General features: G+C 30.6%; 1 protein-coding gene across 1 annotated transcript in view; it reads right to left on the reverse strand.

Annotated features, from left to right (window-relative positions):
• Nucleotides 1-7,061, reverse strand: part of LOC125067781 — a 104,708-nt gene extending 97,647 nt beyond the window's left edge. Inside the window, exon 1 of the mRNA XM_047676543.1 lies at nt 6,843-7,061. The gene's annotated coding sequence lies outside the window, so the exon portion shown is untranslated. The remainder of the gene's footprint in view (nt 1-6,842) is intronic.
• Nucleotides 7,062-24,160: the final 17,099 nt, after the last annotated feature.

Below are 24,160 nucleotides of genomic sequence, written 5' to 3' on the forward strand. Positions count from 1 at the left end.
ACCATTTAGCACCATCTTCACGCCGAGGCCGAACGAAAGAGCAACACAAATTACCAACTAATTCATACTTGTATAGATGAAATATGCGTTATAAATTACGAACAGTTTGTATTTGCACAATTGATATTATATTTTATATAATAATTCATCTACCTGGCAACATTCCCGAATTATTTCTGTTCTTATCGATTGTTAAATGGCCAAAACTTTATACTACATGCCACGCAATAAAATTTATAACAGCGATTTAAAAGATAGCTATCATATCTTCTCTAAGGAAACAATGGTTGCGAAAATTTTAACCCTTGACAAATACCTGCGTAACATGTTCGCTTAAATGATATCAGATTGGAGTGCCGAAATTTAGGAGAGTTCCTTAAAAATGTTTTAAATTATTGATCGTAAATTATGTATTTCTGGCTTTTCAGCTGCCTTTGGGAGTTCCTAGAAGAGATTATTTACATGCACATTTTCTGAACTCGAAAAGTAGAATTGGTCTATTTAATTGTAAACGTCACGTACAACTATGGTTTCCAGATGAAAGCAACAATACAAATAATAATGTGCTACCTCGTATCAAATAAAAAATACACTGAAATACCATATCCATACGAAATATTTTATAAACATATGAACATACATAATATAAAATTAATTTAAATAAAATACTTTTGTGTAAAATAAAAAATTATGATTATATAATCAGTTATTCCCTGAGAGAGAATTTGCTGAAGCGAATAATTTTAACTAAACGGAACCACGACTACAAGTCTTTCACATAATGATATATTTCACTTTATATTTAGTCATATGCATTCTAACATATTTGTCGATAACAGCAAACAACACAGTTCCATTCCTGTAAAATAATTCATGGTATTTTCGTTCATTTTACAAGGAAATAAGATCGTTTTTCGCGTGATTTTTGTATAGAAGTTGATATGGGTACGTCTAAATCCATGCAAATATGGACCCCACGGGCTGTTACTAAGTAAACAATGCACAAAAAGAAGTTATTTATTGTTCCGGATACAGGTTGCTGGCTATTCCTGTTGGCTGTTGCTGAGTTACTCGTGTATGTTCGTGTACGAATTTAAAAACGTAGTTTGTATTTATTTTTCATATGAAATCTTATTTTAAGATATCAATATTATATATCGATATTCAATGGAAATAGGCAAAGGAGAAATAATCATCTTACAGAAATAGTTACTAATGACGTCATTGTCAACTTTTGAAGTTAAGATACTTTACTTCTTGTGCTGTAGTAACTGACTGTTAGTCGTAGGAACTAAGATTTGTCCATTATACCTGTTATTACACTGTTTCACTCATCATTCAAATAACAAAGTATTATTGTAGGTAACGTCCCTGACGAGCTTGCACAAATTAATACAGTGGTAGACCAGTTCAAGTTTTGTACATTACATATGTATGTTAACTTTAATTGGTGGTCGGGTTTTGTACAAGCTCGTCTGGGTAGGTACCAGCCACTCATCAGGTATTCTACCGTCAAACAGCAATACTTAGCATTGTTGTGTTCCGGTTGATAGGGTAAGTGAGCCAGTGCACAAGAGATATAACATCTTAGTTCCCAAGGTTGATGGCCTATTGGCGATGTAAGGAATGGTCAATATTTCTGATAGCGCCAGTGTCTATGGTGACCACTTAATATCAGCTGGCCCAATTGCTGAACCGCCAACCTATTACATAAAAAGAAAAAACTTAATCATCAACCACCGGATATACCAGAGAATTTGAAAGAATACCATGATATTATCATTTATAATTGATGTTAAAATTTATCTTATCTTTACAAAATAGATAAAATAAAATATAAAGATAATTGTAATTTAAAAGCGCCAGTTTCTACACAATCATATCTTGTATGATAAAATCTTTCTTAACTACTACGATAGAACCTGATTTTGTCCGTAAATATCTTTACCATAACATCGATTTAGACCACATGTAGTGAATTTATTGTAATATAAGTACTTTTAAACTTGGTATTTTCTGGGTTATTGCTTAACTCGCAGAAGTAATGCATAAGATCTCGGGTCTATCAATTATATAATATACAAATTATTTTCATATCAAAATATAAAAATTGTTCTATAATACAAAACTCACATAGTATTGTCCTTCTGATTCAAATTACACGACAGTCAATCTTAAAGTCAAAATTACTAGACCAATTATATTTTACTCACTAACCACTCGGTGGTAGGACTATGCACAAGCCCGCCTGGGTAGGTACCACCCACTATTCAGATATGTATTTACCGACAAACACCAACACAGTGTTGTTCTGTTCAGGTTTGAAGGTTGGGGAGACCTTGGCAGTGTAAAGAATGTTTAATATTTCTTACAGCGCTAATGTCTATGTGGGATGGTGTACACTTATCATCAGGGGGCCTATTTGCCAGTGCCTACCTATAGTATAAAACCGCTTTAATCCTTCTGTCGAGTGGTAATCATCACTTTTAAGTTTGATTTTTGTATTCATTTGAACATTTAAATCTTTGAACACCATGACGTTAACTACCACTTTGTTCTAGTGACTGTAGATCCCCAAGTTCTAATTCCCGAGTTCGACCAATCAAAGTCATCTGTTTTTTTGTCATCTTATTTTGAAATTATTATAAAAAAGCGCTAGTAATGAAACAGTTGGCTAAATCAACGTTCAATATAATTTAGATTCCTAAATTGTTATTAAATTTAGAATTTAATAAATGCGATAAATAAAGTATCAATAAAAACCTAAATGAGAAATCGTAACATAAAAAACACCATATCAAAATATCGATTGATAAAAAATATATTCCGAGTCAAATTATCTCATTTTCAACCATTTGTTTATCTGTAATATAATGCATAGGTCAACGCATATTTATTCACCATAAACTAACAAAAGTGTTACATCTTCATATAAATAAACGCAGGTGTCTTGATTCTTAATTTAATCGTTGAATTTAAATAATGGATATTACAATTATGTTTATTTTTTCTCTATTTAATATAGAAATAGAAAAAAGAAATAGAAATTTATTAAAGATGCGTCATTTTAAAGATTTAATATTAACAGTAACATTAATACAAGAGATTAGCTGATTTTTAGCTAATAGTGAGCAAATAAAATGAATTATGAAATAAAATGAATCATCAAATGAATTAATATAAAAATGAATCAAGGATTTTGGAAAATATTACAAAAAGTTATTATTATAGTGTGATTTATGCAATAAAATAATAATTTAACTACCGAGTTGCAAGTTAAGCTTCTGGAACCAATATATACATATGTATACATATATATTAAAGGTTTTAAGGTCTTAAATCATCATTCAGTATATTTCGTTTTATACAGTTGGAGTTGGATCGGTAAGCTGAATGAAGAAGTACTTTTTCTGACTCTATACTAGCCGTCTTTGTGCTCAATCTACGCAAATGTCCCACAAAAATGTCTTAAAATGAATCATAATTATAGTCTCATGTTCCATACTATGCCGCAAACAGATCATCTACTGTAATTTAACTGAAACCAATAAAAAAAAATACTTAAAATCAAAATTCGACAAAGGTCTACCCGAGGACTTGCCCATAAGTAGAACCGTATTCCATATCTATATACTATACTACAGATTAATACTACTATTAGAACTCTATCCATGTACAGGTTTCCACCATCGTTCCATGACGACTTTAATCGCCGCTGGCCACCTGTGGAATTCTTGCTCCAGCGATTTTCTTCCGTTAAAATTTATGTACTCTGTTTATTGGGTCATCTAGTTTAGTTAAGGAATTAAAATAAATGTGAACATGGAACGTATTTTAAATTAAATAAATTATTCCCCATCTCGGTTAATGGTCAACTATGGCAACAATTCAAACGTTGCAGCAAAACGTAGATTCCTTGTTATTTGTCGCTATACTACTGCATCTATATACTAGTATAGATAATAGATATATTTTATTATTTACTAATATATAGCATGTAGGTACATGTACCAGGATTAAGGACCCTTGGTTTAAAAAAAAAGGTTTTTGGTCCTTATTTCGCATCACTACCCAATAAAAAAAGTGGCAGTTGCTTGAAGTTGAACATGCACTTTCGCAATTGGTCAAGACTCTATAAGTCTAGACTTCTAATTGGCTAACTCACCCTTTAAGCCGGAACCCATCAATACAAATGATTAATGTTTTGTAAAAGAAGAGAGCTGGTACCAATACGAATAAGCAAGCATAGAGCTCCATCCCTAATTAACAGATTTACAGCCCTAGGACGATGAGTGGTCGGTACCGCACTAATCCAAACATATTGTTCGACACCAAAGCATATATTTTTGGAACATAAAATATAATTCCCGCGAAAGTTTATACCTTGTGTCACCGCGATGCTAGGAGGGTAAGTCATCAACATTTCAGCGTGCGGCTGCTGGAAGTCGACTCCGGTTGATTTATAAGTATTTTGATCTTGAAATTGTCTAGTCGTAGCTTATTTAAAATGTTCACGCTGATCGATGTATTTCTTTAGTTCCCTCATTTATGTGAGGTAATTCTTTACTCATCTATTCATGTAATAAAAACGTGAGAGAACCGTGTGTGTAAATTAAATATATTTTTAAAATATTACTCAAGGGAGACGCAATGGGTACTGATGTCAAATACGAAATTATATATGATACATTCCTAACAATAAACCGAGTTAGCCAATTTGATACACGTGGATTATCATAGGTTTCAGGTTTTAGTCTAGGGAAGTAGCTTCTACGGTGGTACCGTAATCGATAAATCAAGCCTATATATTTTTGGATGTATAAGATTTTTTTTATATGTTCACTAAATATTAGAAAATAGATTTTAATAGATAAGCTGAATTCTGTTAAGGCCCCCCCACACGGTCGCATAGATGTGTCGTGATGTGATGTGTTTTACACGCGTACATATGACATACATTAAAAAATAACTGACTCTTATTAGACTATCATCATCATTATTATTTTCTGAGACTTTTCGATTTTTTTTTATTTCGTTTCTTAACAACCGTTACATTTGCTGTTCAAAATTCTATAATTCGTATAATTGTAGAGATTTCATCAAAATCACGTATTCGTTATCGTTATCGGTTTAGCAGTTTTTTAGTAATATAGAAATGAAGGTTATATTACATTTACCTACTTCCCGGTAACCTTAATATAATAATTTGCTAATCGGTACAAATTATTTCTGTAAAAAAAATTTTCAGTTTACAAATTGGTCTAGTATTTATAGATATTAAACATGATGCTTAAAAAAGACGTGAGTTTGACGATTAGATCGGAACGTTTGATTGGTTGATTAAGATTGCTACAAAATATATCAATTCTATTAATTATGATACACTTGTACATAAATAGACATGCACATCACTATATTTTGGGTTGTTTAACTAAGAGCAGTTTCAACAGCTATTTTTTAAAACTAAACGATCTATCAGGATCAGTACCAAGGGCTCTACTTACTTTGTTTAAGGCACGAGGATGTAATAATTACAACATTCCTAAATCCAGACAGTTCCTGAGCATTTCTTAAGATGATCTTACAATCTGGACTCGGTATTTAAGCCCGAGACTTCATGCACATGTTAGGAAGTGAACATTAGAAAAACTCTTCCTTTATTGATACGCAAATTAAATAGCAAGCAACCTATTACTACTTTTATATGACGATAACTAAGATTAAAACTCGAATAATAGTTTACAACAAATTACAAATTTATTTGGCATTTTAAAAGATATATTATTAAATATTAACATAGTCTTAGTAAGAGAACCATTTGGCGCTACGCCCACTAAGACGTATGTGACAAAGACTGCGATGTTCGTTTATTGCCTGTAATCAATACCTGTGTTTAGGCAACAGTTGTATGTATAACTTTCATAATAGAATAAATATTTAAATTTAGAACTGAGAATTTTACAAAAAAAATATTAAAAAAGGTTTAATCTAACCTAACGTAACCTAACCTGATAAAAATTTTGTACAGTATTTATTTTTAGTATGTGTAAAATAAGATGGCATTTAAAAATTAAAAGTGTTTAATTTGTAAATGGAATCGTCGTGCTAAATACGGGAAGAGAAATAGTGCTTATTTGATGCTTCATTTAAATATTACGGGATGAAATAATTATCGTCCTTATGTCATTCGGGGAGAGAAGCTAGTAAACGAATAAAAAAATTGCAGCAATCTTTTAATTAATTATTATTTTGTTATGTTTTTAATACAAGTGAAAATCTTATACCTCGAAATCCAGTCAATGTAGCAAATAAACCACAAATTACATTTAATAAAATATAATATTTAGGTATGTCAGTATCTCGGCTACTGGTATAATTTAAATTTTTTAAATATTTTTTTATATTTGAATTATAATTTCTTTTTTTTTTCTAATAATGTGATCAGATTTGCACAGTCATCTAGATTAATTCTTTGCTTGTTATTTGATTAATTTTATGAGTTTAATCGATTATGAGACAATTTCTCAGGCGACGAAAATTTTAAAGCTGTTTATTGTAGATTTTTTATTTAATACGTTTATAAAAATATATTTAGATACTTTGATCTAAATTAATTATTTAAATAATCAATTATACACCATTATAGACTTCTTTATTTTATTTTAATAATGTTTCAATCAATATATTCCAAGAACGTTTTAATATTATAATTTATCGTTGTATAAAAAAGTATTTACAATTTCTTTATAATATTATGTTTCTTTAAGTTTATATAAGCTGTAAGATGTAATTGATTTGAATTAAAACTTAATATATTTAGAAAAGTAATGAATCTATGTTACCTGTAACAAAATTAAACGAAGCGCTCATACCGCTGAAAAACACCAAACAAATTCACAACACAGCACATTCGAAAATCAATTTTCATCACAAAATATCACCAAGAAATCGTGACTAAAGGTCCGACGTACAAATTAAAAAAATATCGAAAATGTCAAATTGCGCGTTCGATTTTCAAATCGCTGTCAAGTCGCGCGTGCTGGCTGTCTGCGCGTGCGTCGGGCACTGCGTCCGCGCTGCATGGTTTGCGCACACGCTGCTATTGAACTTAGCTGAAGAGCTTTCGCAATTGTTTCACGATTTACGGCTGCACCGATAAAATGCTAATAGTGGTACCGTTACGATTATTGAGTCTTCACATAATGACCCTATAACGAGTTTTGCAAATTAAATACATTAAATAAATAATTATCTCAATTAATCCAGAGTTCAATTGGTTGACAAGAAAAAAAGCAATTAATAATATTAAAATTTGAATGAATTTAGTTAAATATTTTGTTTCATTGTTCATTTTAAGAACTACTAAATTGTAATTTTTCCGAATTTCTTAAAATTAATGCACGTTAAATTTAACGACATTTAATTAAATATTTAAAATAAACTTATATAAGAAAATAATTTTCGTTATAGATATTTTCAATCACGTTTTGTAAGTAAGCTGCTTCAGCCGTAGCTTAGCTAAAGGAAGCTAATCAATCAAAGGAAGAAAACTATCCAGACTTGTCAGTATTTTGCTGATGATAGCAAAAGCTTTGTAACTTTGAAACTTTATTCCTAAGAAACTGTGTATTGTAAACACTAACAAAATATATTATGTGTCTTCATACACAATATTATATATATATTTAAAGTATGGAAAATAAAGAGTTTTAATAAGCGATAGGTTTTAATGTGGTCTGGGTGGATTACCACCCAAAAGTTTTTCATTAAATTATGTTATTGATGTATACAGTCATTAAGAATTGAACTGCATGAGATTGATCCAGACAATATTAACCTTTAAAGGAAACTATATTAATATATAGACGGTAAGAATTAGAAACAAAATGATACTGAGTAACAGTAATCGACAAATTAAATCAAAATATACTTTGTCCAAGTAGGCTTTAAATCACATGTGGAGCGTCATTTTAAAGATTTGTAAAGCTATCACCGGTTTGGAATGTAGATTCTACCGAGAAGAACCGGTAAGAAACGCAATATTTGCTCTTTTCCAACATTTTAAATACAAAATTATGTCAGTTAAATAAAATCAAATTTATATATCTTTCCTGAAAATCAACCAGTATTAGCTCCACACATTTTTATCATCTGTATAATCTTAAGGAAGGATCTTTTTTAAAATCATTTCAATGTGCGTGACGCCGAAATCGAACGAAACTATATTCTGAATGCGTCATAGTTTTAAGTTTCACTTAATCTTGTTGGATGAATTCAAACATCCTTATTATTTATAACGTATACTTCGTATTTTAGTAAATATAACTAAAAAATCCCTATTCGCAAAGGAGTTCCACAGAACAATTAATCGGAATGTCCACGAACAGTTTATTATACAATACTCAATGAGTTTCGTGATATTACTTCACATCTTGTAAACGCGGCACGACAAGTTGAACGCGGGATTATTCCAAGACTAAATATTGATTTGCAAGTAAAACGCACAAATTGTACCCTTTTTAAATACCCATTGTTTAAATACGGTCCAGAGCAGACCTGGGGTATTATACTTGATCACATTGTCTAACCGCTTATTATTTTAGTGTTTAGCGATTTGAGAGTTCACTGCTTGGTCATAAGGTTTGTTTTTATTTGTGCATCAGATTTGTTTGCTTTGAATATTTGCACTTGGCTTGTAAGTTTTGTAATTGTTTCGAGCCACCGCTTTTATAAATTGAATGTGTAAGTTTTAAACAAATAGACGTGTGAGCTGTCTACTAATATGCAAATGCATTTAGACTCCAGTGGGAATAGGGATGTTATGCACAGTTGCAGGAACTCTGTAGATGCGGATTTAATTTTCAATTGATCCAGACTGGTGAGTCGTAACTCTCCCGACTATTGATAAAATCTTTAATTAAAAGATGGTGATGAAGATTAAAAGAAGTGATTCACGGTGAAGAAAAACAACCAATACCAAACCAATCCGCAATGGAGCAGCGTGAAGGAAGCAGCTTCTAACCTCCTCCTCAAATGTTCGTTCATTCATTCTCTACACATATAGTTCTTAATTATGCCCGCTTTTATCGCTTTTATCACCGCGACTCCGCTTACGTTTCAGGGGATAGGCAGAAAAATTCCTATGCTTACTCCTCCCTTGGGATTCAAGCTTGCTTTATCCTAAATTATGTCAAATTTGGTTCCGTTTCCGTTTACTTTCGCATTCATAATATTAGTATAGATATAAATAAAAATATACTTATGCAATCTCAGTACATATGAACATTTTGTATTGTGCAACAATATATGAAATTAATAAAAAAATGTGATTAATTTCGATTAAAGTAATTTACACAGAAAGTCGTAATTTATTGATTTAAGTATGACATTTTACTCTATAATAGATAATTTATTATTATGATCAGTTATTTCTCATGAATTATTTGTTCTCACGAACCCTGAATTACTTATCTAATCGTATTACACTAATATGGTTCGGCGGCACTTTGTAATCGTTATCGTAATCGGTCATACACCAGATATTACAGAGTATTACGAAAATCCATGCTGAATGTGTAATTTACTAATTTAATCTGTCATGTTACATGTTTACATACAGACAGATTTCCCTAGCAAAATCATAGTTAGCAAAAGGACCCAGTTTCGTTCGCATGTCGTAATAACCGTTATGATGTGTGGTACAAATTTTATTTCTATGAATTTATTTTCCACCGCCATTAAGTTCATAGTCCTGTGTGAGATAACCTCATTGCAACCAACCCAAAATAAAACACTATTACTACGGGCTACGTACTTTTTGCCAATTTCTTGTGACTTCATTTTATAATTTACTAGTTACTTTACGCGGCTCGTACCGTTTCCGTCCGACCGGGATGTTTGGTCAGGCTATCTCCTTTTCAGTACCCCTGACTATGTAATTTCATTATGATTGGTTAAGTGGTTAAAATGTAACGTAAAATAATAACTCGCTTTATCATTTATGATAAGAATTATGTATATATATAGTATATCTACTTGTAATATCCGAAATATTTCTGGTAAAGCTCGTATAACAACATTTTTTTTAAACCAATGAGTGGTGTTTTACATACTAACAAAAAGTTATTTAACTATCGACATTAACACAAATCGCTTTTCGCTTACATATTTTGTCGCTATTTGACAATATCGAATGTATTGATACCTACTTGTTGAATTTGACACACTCACTCGCCTCAGAGCGATTCAGTGTGTAATATGAATTATTCATTTTCGTATGAAGGATCGCCATGTAATGGCCGATGTATGAAATTCTTTGATGCTATCTCGAGATTTGTTATACTTAAGCGGTATTTACATGCTGTATTCGAAACTAATGAAGCCGGGAATAAAAATATATTTAAACGAGATCGTCACAACGCATGGTAGTTATTGTACGTACCGTTTAAGCTTTTGCAATTATGAATATGTAAATGTTTTATACAGTATTGCGTCATTGGTATTTTATTTATTTACTATCAATCTTTTAACAAACAACTCCATACAAGATATTACAGTATACAAGTGTGTTTAATTACACAGATACACTCTCATAGACTGATATGTCTATGGATATGTGAATAGACGGATATACTGGGATTTCAATCATAAACCGGAGAGAGAGACGAGATTCAGGAGCCGTGGCCTTGGTGTAAATATAAAAGTTATTATTATTGATTATTAATCAATTAATAGTAGAAAACAAAGTTGATTTATGTCTCTGTCTTTGTATCTACTTACTTCTTCTAAGCGGTGACGTTGTATTATACAAAAAACTGTTTTTGTTCGCGGACATGGCTATCGCTTAACGTTAAGGGATATATCCCCCTAAAACTCTTCATTGAAACATCGTAGAAAGGTCTGCATTAGCATGAGTCTATCATTTAAGGTACATTGATAACAATTATTTTTATCTATTACAGATTAGTGAAAAGCTATAGGTTAGCCAAATTTGAATCTATAAACCGTAGACAAATTGTGACCTAAGTTTGACAATAAAAATACGATTTTAACCAATTTTTGTTTAAAATCTCAAATTTCTCATTTATACATAACATACTTATAAAACTCATCTTAAATCATTTATTACAAAAAAACTACAATTAACGTGCCAGCTTTATTATTTTGGTGTATATGACAGCTACGATTGACATTCGCCAAACGTCATACTACTTTAGAGGTATGCGTGCTACCACTGGTGTACCAGTAAAGTGTGCGTGTAGATACTTAGTGACCAACTTTTGCCCACAATTGCCCAGTTCTCAGCATTAGCAGCTTATAAATAATCAAAGAAACTAATATACTTTATTAAATAAATATATCTATAAGCTTAATATTTTCTAGCTAAGCGTAATTTTCATATAATTTATCAGTTTATATTTATAGTATTATGTAATATTAACGGAATCCGCTCTGTATTTTAAACGAAATATTAAACTTGACTTTAGCTTTGTATGACAATCGGCTTAACGTTATAGAGGACGAGTTGCAGCGCTATCTAGTGGAGACTAACAACAAAGTATAAAAAAATCCTTCTATTTAAAAAAAAATCACATACATATGCCCACTTTCACGATGATCAGTCAAGAGAAATTGAAATATATTAATCTCAAACACAATATCCTATTTTACTTTATACTAGCTTTAGTCCGCGGTATTGTCCGCATGGAGGGTAGGGGGGGAGGGGCTATGTGAAGCCCTTGTAATGTTAAGCTATATATAAGCTATTCCAAATTTCGCTCAAATCTTCCAATAAGATTTTGCGTGATTGCATAATAAACGGACAAACTTTCACATGTCTAATATTAGTAGGATGAGATTTGTGTAAGATGTTCTACATGATGACACAACTCGTTTACGATTCCCGGTAGTTATGTGTATCTAGTATTACGTGCTTACTTAATACATAGGATACTAGTCTAGCATGTTCTGTTCATAGTGTTCTGACAGCAATGTATCGGCGGCGGTGTTCACGTCGACTACTAGCAGTCAGTCGACATGACATGGTAGGCAGCCCTTTGCAGAACGTTTTGTAATCGTTTGCTTATTATCGATTTCTAATCAAAACGGAAATTCAGGACTTAAAAGCGGAATTAATTATTTTTCGTTTCTTTACTTCTGGTTTTTCATAACACAAGTGCTTTAGGTACTTACATTGGGTTCAGAGTAATGTATGTGATGTTGTCCAATATTTTTGTTTATTTATTTATATTGTTCGATTAAAATATATTCATGTATGTATATGTATATGTATATGTATATGTATATGTATATGTATATGTATATGTATATGTATATGTATATGTATATGTATATGTATATGTATATGTATATGTATATGTATATGTATATGTATATGTATATGTATATGTATATGTATATGTATATGTATATGTATATGTATATGTATACAGATAAATGTATATTATAGAAACTTTGATAAAAATACTTTTCAAGGATATTCACACTATTAGATACTTAGTTTATTTAGATTAGTTATTATTTTGAATTAAAATATTATTAATTTCAATATAAATTTGTCTGTCCGTTTTGTTAACTCAGTGTTACCTAACTGGTTAACGGTTTGTCAAATACGTTTTTCACATTATTAAGAAACATAAATATATCGAATTATATTCATTCTATATTATTATATGAAGTGGTTAGAAACCGTTGATTTTCTTTCTGGGTATCAACTACCGCCAAGTTCATCGTTAAAAAAAAAACAAACATTCGTATGTTATTATAACACTTCAACAAACAACTGTGGTTTTGAACTTATTTCTATTTTAACAATTATTATACAAACTCATTCAGTGTAGGGGCTGTAAACTATTTAATATTATATTTTTAATGATTAAAATAATAAATTGTCTGATAGTTTAATTTTGTAAAAACATTTTATAAGGTATTGTTTTAATCTGGTAAAAAGTTTATGTATTTCGATTTAGTCGTTTTTCAGTTAAATATTACAAAAAAGTCTATTCACAAAAAGTATTTTTTCTATTAGTTTTATAAGTCCTTCGACGCATGAAACTGGTTGAATAATTAACAATTTTCTGTATTGTTCGGCTAAGCAACGGAACGTAATTGATTTTTAACGAGCAAAGTCGAGCACAATGACTAGGTAATCTTAACCTTGCCTCCTAATAAGGTCTCTCATTAACTTAAGCCGGGACTTAACTTTTATCAAACTGTTAAGTGCTTTTATAGAATTATGTTAGAAATTATTTATGTTATTTTTTCAATAAATCTTAACGAATCAGTTTACATTATTATTCGTGAACTGACCACGCTAGATTATTTACTTTAATTCGTTTTCAATTTAGATTTAAGTAAGTAATCCTCATTAGCACAATTTCTTCGTATTTATAATATTGTATATAGATTAAACCCGAGATGGCCCAGTGGTTAGAACGCGTGCATCTTAATCGATGATTTCGGGTTCAAACCCAGGCAGGCACCACTGAAATTTCATGTGCTTAATTTGTGTTTATAATTCATCTCGTGCTCGGCGGTGAAGGAAAACATCGTGAGGAAACCTGCATGTGTCTAATTTCAACGAAATTCTGCCACATGTGTATTCCGCCTACCCGCATTGGAGCAGCGTGGTGGAATATGCTCCAAACCTTCTCCTCAAAAGGGAGAGGAGGCCTTTATCCCAGCAGTGGGACATTTACGGGATGCTAAAAAAAAAAAAATATAGATTAAAGCTATCACTGTTAACTAAAAATGTTAACATTTTCAGTTGCAAATCAACATCTCCTACTAAAGGTTGGTTGGGTATGCTACGACAACACTTTCGTTTGCGGAATGCTATAATGCACAAACAAAAATGATTTGGAATATTATTAAACACATGTAAGTCTCTCCAGCAAGATGAATAAACACCACAATTTAAGCACATAAAAATTCAATGGTGCTTACCGGAATTCAAAGAGTGCGCTCTTCGGTTAATCTACTCGATCTAAACCACTTGACCATTTCGGTATCAAATAATTTAAAGTACTAATCTTTAAAAAATAAAACTTTTACAAAATGTTGAGCACACCAGAATGTCTTTATTTAATAACAATATATTTAACTCGCGGCAAAGTCAATGTACTATAATTCTAGTGTTATGGAAACGTTTACAGTTATTTACATAACCTTAAATTAAACAATATAAATACGCTTGTAATTGTTAGAAAGTGGTTATACACTGAGTAGTAGGTTAAATATAAAATAGTTTCCAGCGAATATTATAATTTATAGGTAAGTATAATTAAATTATAAAGGTTTAATAATTAAAAGATAAAAGCCAAATATCGAAGATACTTTCCACATAATAAATTTGTGAAACCATTATTGTTTTTTGTTAAATAAATCGACTAATGCTCTAGTTACTAAAGCATTAATAAAATTGCATATATTAACTATTATTTAAATTTTAAACTGTTTGCGTGTGTGCGTGAGTCAAATATGACAAGTCCTTACATACTAATAACGACTATTTCTTGTTTGAGCTTGTGCTACGAGTGGAAACGGCTTTAGCTCAAGGGTCAAGATCGAATAATTAGGTATTCGTCATTCTCATCTCTAGGCCTAATACCGCTAAGCAATCGAGGCTAAGCTATGGAAGCAAACATTTTAAAGTCATCGAGACGTGCCTCAGTACAATAGATTTGTTTTAAGTGTTTGTTAATGGCATAGTAATATAAATGTAGGAACTTAATTTGCAAGTAATTATTATCGCCGTCTAAAATAGTGTAATACAAATAAAGCGGATTTAAAAAAAAATAACAAGCAGTCGAAATCATTGTAATTATTGCGCTAAGTAGGTTAGATGTTTAAAATCAAATAAATTGTAAATGAAATAATTAAATCTACACGATACGTGATTCAGATTTTATTTACAAAGAATTGTAGGCTACTATTTCCCAATACAGAGACGAATTAAAGCCAAAGCAAAAAAAAAGATAATACGAAAGCCCTACAAAGCATACATTTTGCAAAAATAATGCCAGGTTCAGTCAGGATCATGTAAAAATTATTATGATATCCAATATACCCAACTCAGTTTATACATTTAAAGTTATGGTGTAATAAAGAAACTAACATACATACATACATATTACCTGAAAATATTAAATATATTTTTTGGGCAGTTTGATAAAGTGTCCGTGACTTGGTATAGAAATATTATATGGCTTACAAAATATTTGATGAGTTTATAAATATTCCAAAAATGACAGAGTTATTTTCGCCTGCCCCGATGATAACAACTGTGCAGAATATATGAAATAGAGAGATTCGAACTCAGGACTCGGATCGGTAGTCTTACAACAATATTATTTATATTCACAGTAACATTGATCACTTTGATAGAATCAATGATAATTATTGTATGTACATGAGACGTAAAGTAATAAGCTTATAACTACTACTACGCAAAGTCAATAAATCCTCCTTGGGGCAAGGTATCCGTTTCTATAATAAAATTCCGCAGATATTTTTAAGTTTCCCGATTCATAAATTGAAATCATTTGTAAAAAATGCATTAAGTAAAAAAGCATAAAATGGCTTTTAAGCACAATTAAAATATGTAATTTACAGGAAACATCAGTTTGTCCTGATCATAATCGAGCAAATATTTAAAATTGAATCGCAGTTCTGATTCTCTAGGGAATAATTGAACCAGCTGTCGTTTACAAGTACAGACATACTACATTTTATTGAATTAATATTTTCTGTATGAAGCAAAATTCTCTCCAACGATTACTTTCTTTTCATACATGTACTACGAATACCTATTACTAATGTAGTAAACATTTTTACTCACACAACACATTCAAAATCTATGTATAGACTATAAATTCAAAAACAAAACACAAAATGTACAAATAAAAATAATTTTAACAGTAAAAATTCAATGAAATATTTGCAATTTTATTGTAAAACCAAATAAAACACAATGGCAGACGACCGAAAATTTTAAACACAGAGACAACATCGATCAACATTCAGCTATTTGTCACTGAACCGAGATTTACGTGCCCACCGCCAAGATCAAAGGTAGCGCTCGCTCCTACGAACAAAATCAAAGCATTTAGTTTTAAATGCCGCACACGTAAAAATAAATAAGGGTGCCTACAAACTACACTACTGAACAGCTACGAACGCTAGCGAAAATATGCAATTACTATTCCATGTGTATATTTATTTTCGTTGATTTTTTTTGTTTTAATTTTGGAATAAAATTGAAAGCAAGAAGATATAAATATTTATCAATTTCTGTGTACACACGTGTTTTAAACAGAAATGTATGTATTGTTTTCAATAGAAAACCATACGAGTAATAATAACACACTTAATATAAACAAAATAATAATCACAAATATCATTTTTTCTTTTGTAATGTAATTTTTTATGCATAAATATTTTTTGTTATCAATGTGTTAGAAAAACTGCCTTTTATGCTAAGACAAGTGTATCTTCATTGAAGTTTGTGAGACTAAGGTGAGTTTTCTTGTGCTTCTTTGTATTTATAATTCATATCGCACTGAATAAAGCGAATGAAAACATCGGCAAGTAAACTTTATTCGTTGGATAAAATTTTCATATTATAGAAGTCATATTTTCATGACAGTCTAACGATCAACCGCCATTAGAGTAATATTGTCTTCAAATATCTTCTTAAGAAGAGAGTAGGTCTTTTACCAGCAGTGGAACATTAGTGGGCTACCCAAAGTTTAATTTTATTTTGAATATTAATCGCGTGGTTTGTAAGCACCCTTAGTCACTTCTACAACACTGGACGTGACGTGATTGTAAGCGGTCGCATTTTTATTTATTATGGATTAGTTAGTAATGTTTTGATTTTATTTTAGACGCCGTTTTCTACTCCCCGGTAAGATTAAGCTGGAATTTTTAAGAAACCAGTTAAAGCCGACTAATTTAGAATATTCTGAATACGATACACGTGTATATTATTGCGCATAGTAACAGATATCGAGGGAATTTTAACGATTTTTATACCAAATAATATATTTTGTCTATACATATTATGCAAACAATATATGTTTTATAGTAAAATTGTATTGGATGCAAGAAATAAAAATATAATAAAGAAATCTTTCAGATAATTAATTTTAGAAGACGTTAAAAAAAACGAAGCAAATTTTTTGTTTTCAAAAATAACACTTTGTTTATCTGTATGTTCATCACATTAAAAAACTACGACATTAGTATTATTACCAAGCATTTACACTAATTTATATATTAGTAAATTTTCAACGATCTAAAGCCAACTTCGTAGTAGATATTGCATAGACGTATTTGCATACTGAAACGTACTATATTTACTCACCCCCGTCAAAATTTGTAGGATAAGTTGACGTTGTTTTTTTTAATATTTAGGAACATTATATGATATAAAATAAAGTAACAACCTGTAAATCTTAGGCTAAGGCCTCCTCTCTTAAGTGAGCTTTGGGGATTATTCCACTACAATACACAGGGCTAGATTTAGAAGTAACTCTCGCGCAGAAAAGTTTGGAGGAATTACTTACCTTAATTATTTTCCAAATAAATTGTTCCAACTATTTTCAAGTTATGTATTTAAATAACACTACAGATCAAATTTAGTTATTTTAACAAACATGGAGTAACATAGATAGTGGATAGTAGAAGAGTTATACTTACTTATGTTTTATTGTATCTTCATAATATGAATAGTATATATTATATACTATATAAAAGGTTTTTTTTTTAACGGATTTAATCGCGTATATTAATTATTTTATTTTAACATCCCGACGTTTCGAGCACTTTGCAGTGTTCGTGGTCACGGGCAGACTTGAGTCTGCCCGTGACCACGTCCGTTAAAAAAAAACTAGTTTTATTTCAATGTGTAATAATCGCGAAAATCTAAGACATTAACATTAACATTATATATAAAAGGTATTTCTCGTCGTAATTTTAATGTTGACTGTTTTAGAAACCCCTATTTTGGGGACCTCCCGGATGTAGACTTACCATAAAACTCTGACCATATCAATGCAGATGGGTCGATGGATGCAAATATGGAAAATTTTCAAACGACACATTAGTTTCCTCATGATGATTCCTACAAGGCCAAGCAGAGGTATAAATTCAATTTGAGCACTTGAAACATGCACATGGCCATCAAGGCTCTCAATATTTTCTCTTAATTACTCAATTTATCTTTTATTATTCTCTTATTTTTTTTTTACATTCATAGTATATTTATTGTTTATATATATCTTCATAAGTGTTAAACTGTTATTTTCAGATATGTCCTTCCTATTTATTGACTTTCAGAAAAAATACTACTTATTTCAAAGCTTGAATTTTATTTAGGTTTTCCATATTGAAAATTGGCATTAAATTAAGTAAGTATTGAAGAAAATTTAATTTAAAAAAAAAGATATCCTTATCAGAGTTCATTCACCCCTACCCGAATCTACTCATTCCTTCACAAAAAGTGAAAGGCGATACATTTAACAACTATAATTTGCCCTCAACCGACGTTGCCAATTGGCGTATTAAGTTGCACACGCGATCTGCCGACAAAGACCGAGAAAAAACATATGACATAATAGATTACAAAGATATTAAAACCTAGATGAGACTTAATATAGGTGTTTCAATTTAGATCTGAATTATTAAAATCTGGACATCGTTATTATAAAACAGTAATGTCGTGTCAAATTAAACTTTAATAACAGGTGACATAAAATAATACCAAGTTTGTTTTCGCGATTACTATATATTAAATATAAAAAAAAAACATCAGGCTAACCTTGAGAAAAAATAAAATATAATATAATTGTTAAAAAAATACTAATTTATACAGTTCTATTTATATAATGTATAGTTCTAATCTTATATATTAATAGCGTTATCCGATTTTTGTCCCAGTGATTATGATTTATGTGATTATGGCTGCATATAACAAAACGGTTATAGTCTCATTTTGAAGAGCTCCAGCCGTAGATGTGCAGAATATTAAATAGGATTCTTGATTGCAATTCACTAAAATGTTACGATTTAACAAAGAATTGATTTTAGAGAGCGAAAAAAGTTACTGGCCAGTTAGAGTTACTACGGCTGTATAAGAAAAATAAATGAAAAACGTAAACAGAATTAAAGTAAATGTTTTCGACATACTCCAATTCTAACTTAACCAATGTATAGTATTTGATATTAAACATTTAATGTAAGCGAGGTTTCATAATTTTGGCGCTAAATGTAGACGAAATTCCTAAAAAATATATTTTGAATAAATACGAAGTTTCGCGGGAGACTCATAAAATAGAAAATCAGAATACATACTTAATCCATTTAAAAAACACAATAATCAGATAATACTACATAAAGTTAAAATTATATTTTTTTTTATTGAAAATCTGAAATATCCGAAAATGTCGTTGGCATTAAAGAAAACAAAGACAACGAAATAATTACGTATGTATATAATAGTAATTAATATCAATATTTATGAAATATTTCTTCATAAATATCACTTCCAGATTTATTATACGTCTGTAAAAAGTATATAAAAAGGTTCCTGTTAACTGACGGTAAACTTCCATTCAATTCATTCAATTCTGAAATAGCAAATCCCGATACGACGCAAGCTCTGACCGTGGCAGACATCCAATCACCTAAACCCGTTTGGTTCGTAACGAAATTATTTCCACATCAAATAAATACTCTCGATCAACATTTAAATAATAATATTAAATGAGATTCCTTGAAGTTACTAGCAATAAATTGAAAGGATTCATTTAAACCCAAAATGGCTGAACTATTTTCATAAATAAAGGGAATTATGCTACAAGTTTTTTTTACATATAAATTAAATGGTATCGGAATAAAATAATTTAGAAGATTAATGAAATGTATAGGGTCCCAAAGGCTTGGAATTACATTGAGAAAAATACTTAGTGGTAGGGCAAGCGCGTCTGGCTACTCAGATCACCATCTCATCACTTATTCTACTACTTTCCCGGTTAAAAGAATAAGTGACAAGCACAAGGAATATAACTTCTTAGTAATCAAGGTTGACGGCGCAATGGCGATGTAAGAAATAGTTTCACCAATGTCTTTGGGCGGTGATGCATGCTTACCATCGCCTGGTCCATTTACATGTCCGTCTACATAAAAATAATTTAAAAACAGGATATAAATTTATAACTAGTTATTTTTTGCACGAAAATTCATTTGTCAATAACATTGTACGGGATAAATATTCTGTACACAAATTGAACGTATTTTTAACATCTATTTATACATACATATATAATTTTTTATCGGATAATATACTTTATCTATTTATTACTTTATAATACATACTTTTATATATATAAATTAATCAATTAATTTAAATCTAAGAAGTTTTGGGTAAATATGTTTTTAATTTGAACCAGCAAGCACTGGTAAAATATAATTCAGAGGAGATCATCTATATACAACTATAAATAGATGATAGACTTTGTATCTGTTCAGTAAGCTCTCAGCTTGACCTTAGTTCTTCTCAAATAACACCTCTTATTATTTGTATTATTGTATGACGCATTCCATTCAGTTTAAAAATTGATCTATTTTGTTTCAATTCTTTGCAAGCTTTTATTTTTAATAATACATCGCTTGTAAATTGAAATGTCACTTTGATATATCGAATAAACGAGCTTAAGTAATTATGGGAAAACTGGAAAGAAATTTGTGCTAAAAATTTTGGTAATGATATTTATGGAACCTTTTAAAATCAATGTCTCCAATGCTGGTCACAGGGCTGAATCCTCCCTTAAACAGCGCTACAGCCACAGGACTTCAACAGTAGGTTTCTAAATTATAACATATTTCAATTCCGACGAGGAAACACATTTAATGAAGTATGTGTATGTAGATATAGTAAAATACAATTATAATTCCTGTATATCTTACTTTATACTATCTTACTACTAAGAAGGACCAGCAAGAAACCGAGAAGCTTTATTTTAATAATAGGTACATTCGCATTGGCAACCTATACACTACCATTTATCAATTGGAATCAAAACATTATTTAGAGCTTTCTGACCTTCAAATAGGTTTCAAATAGATACGTGTTCACGAAATTTTTAAATGTTATAAATACTCCACGGATACAATAATTTGGAAGAATGAAAATATTAAAAATACGACTGTAACATGGACCTGAGGCGGGGGCTCAGGTTCATGTTCTTTTGTTAGATTTTTAAATTTACTTATAATCTTCGTTGATTCATACAATACATCAACAAATTAATTAAATATAATCTTAGTATTCATACCTGAAAAACTTGTTGACAAGAATTTCATCTTTCTTTTATGTATCTGCTTGCAGTATTTCCTGCATTACACACCAATGCACCACAACACTAATGCTGCATTGTGATTGATACTTTTGTTGATCGGCAGATTCAGGCTAATACTACTACAGAATAAAACAATAAGTTAAGTATATACTATTTGTGCCAACATATTTAAAGGTGGTCTAATGATGTGCTTTTCAGCATTAGACTGTGCCGTATTTTCTTCTATAACAGTTAACACCGCGTGTATTGGTCGTTCAAATATATCGTACAATTCGATTGCAAATCAAACACCCTACATACTTTCAAGAATGTGGCTGTTATACGTTTATCGTCCTTGGCTAATTTAGCAATGCTAGGCGGCCTAGAGAAACGAACCGTTGTAAATCTTACCGGCGATGCGAATTTTCGATTGGTACAAGTGATCTTAATTCATTCAAATCATATTTATGTATTAAGCATTTAGCAAAATAATTATTTAAAAAAAATCGAACCTTTATTGTATTCTCGTGGATCACATTATACAACTTTAATAACATGATATGAAACTATCGATAAAGAAGTGAAATAGGCTGATACGGTAAATAATTATTCGCTCATTTTACCTTTGCAAATATCAGGATCTTTATAGGATTCCACTATCTGATCTTAACTAAATTTGTATGATGGTCCCAGATCATTGAACGTACATAAAAAATATCCTTTGAATTGAGAAATTTTTGAATTCAACTAATAACAACACATTTGTGGTCATCAAAATTGCTTTATATTTTCTATAATGATGATGTAGGCCAATTTTGACTGCGACAATAATTGAGACACTAGACAAAGTGCTACAAACGGAGATATCATTAATTTCCATTCTCTAATAAGGCTAGCCAACTGCGCAGAAGGAATTATAACCCATGGTACATTTATTTGGCTCAGCCTAAGCTTCAGATCCAGGGTCTACTGCCACACAAGCTAGCTAGTAGCCCGGTTGTTCGGTCTGTTCCTCATCTCGCTCGCCGTCGTCTTGTAGTATTGCCATCCAATCAAATTATGAAAGTGCAGTGTGTGTTTTGTATGTTAAAACTGTTGAAAATGATATCACGATACATCCTCCCGAAAACTTTTATCGAATTCGACTTTCCGTGAAAACAAAACAGCGACATTCAATATAATATTTGATTTACTTTCCCTCTAAAATGTACATAAATGATATTTTCCTTCGGAGCATTTTGTCTCCTACTCGTATCAGTATTATAGAGGTTTCTTATCAAAGTGAAAACTACTAACATAACATAAGAAGTTCGAAACGTAGTTACTTCACACTTCGAATTTACAAATCGTTGGTGTCCGTTCAAGATAAAATGCAAATGGTCTGAAAATACGTAAATTTAACGCGACTATCAGTCTAGACTATTTACACTGAATTATGTTGGACCTAGACACAGGTATTTAGTATAAACAATGCCTGTCGTTGCAGTACAGATAACAACGAAAGTATTTACGAGTGAATACATTTTGCAAGAATGAATGCAAGAATTCTTGCTTACGAATTTTGTTCGATAGATTTTATAAGATGTATTGTATTTCGATATTTAATATTACAACTGGTAGATACAAGTTTACTATCACTGCTTATCTTGCAATACAATTAGTCAAATTTGTATATAAATACATTTTACATGTAGAAGTAAAAGTCATTATTATTGTGTTAAATCTAATTTACGAAGATTACAAATATTACCGTGATTGATCTGAATAATATGATACTTATAACTAGTCTCTAGTATTCGTAAGAACTATCAAATATCAAAAACGTTCTAGGATTAAAAGGCATAAATTTAAAATGACTAAAGTTTAAAAGTTGTTTAAATATTGCGGGTCAAATCTGGAAAAGCACCACTGAGTTTTCAAGTGCTTGATTGCTTGTCGGAGAACAAAAATATTATTAGAAAACTTGCAAGTGTCGAATAAAATTAAGATCGTAGTGAAACATTGTGATGGAATAAGTCAACAACAGCTACAAGTCTTATAAGTAAACAATTTATATAATCCTAAAGTTCAAACTTAAAATGCCTGATTCATACTACGATTGTACATTTAACATTTGACAATGATAAGGAGATAACTTTATGAGAGGGCGTGAACTAACTTCACTAATTAATTGTTGTTTCAATAATTTGATCTGGTTTCAACGGACCTTTAAGGAGATAACACATCGCCACAGCTTGTAACCAATTAACCGAAACAATATTTGACCTAATTAACACCTAAAATATGTTGAACATTACTAAAGTATCAGCTGATAATATAACGGATAGATATAAATCGATTTGAGTTTCTTTGTAAATTTACTAAGCTGAGACAATATTAGTTTTCGATATTTTCTATACCTACGCTGGGTAAAATGCCAGAATGTATATGGCAACGTTGTAAATATAGACGACACTATTTATTATAAATATAATATCATTTACATTGACGATAAATACTTCTTATTGAAATTTTAATAAAGAAGACAAACTCACGGATACCTAAATGCCAATTTTAGACTAATTAGGACTTTATGATACAAAAGTATACCTAAAGTAACAGAATTTAAATGTCACGCTCTGAGTTAAGGCCTCGTCTCCTCTGAAGTAGAATACCACGATACATCTCTAATTTGACAATTACACGTGTTATTATTATAATTTTTTACATCTTCGAGCACAAAATGACTTATAAACACAAACTAAACACATGAAAACTCAGTGTAGCTTACTTAGTCTTGAACCAGAGATCTACAGATAAAA

Source organism: Vanessa atalanta, chromosome 12, assembly GCF_905147765.1.
Source record: "Vanessa atalanta chromosome 12, ilVanAtal1.2, whole genome shotgun sequence".
NCBI classification, from domain to species: Eukaryota; Metazoa; Arthropoda; class Insecta; order Lepidoptera; family Nymphalidae; genus Vanessa; species Vanessa atalanta.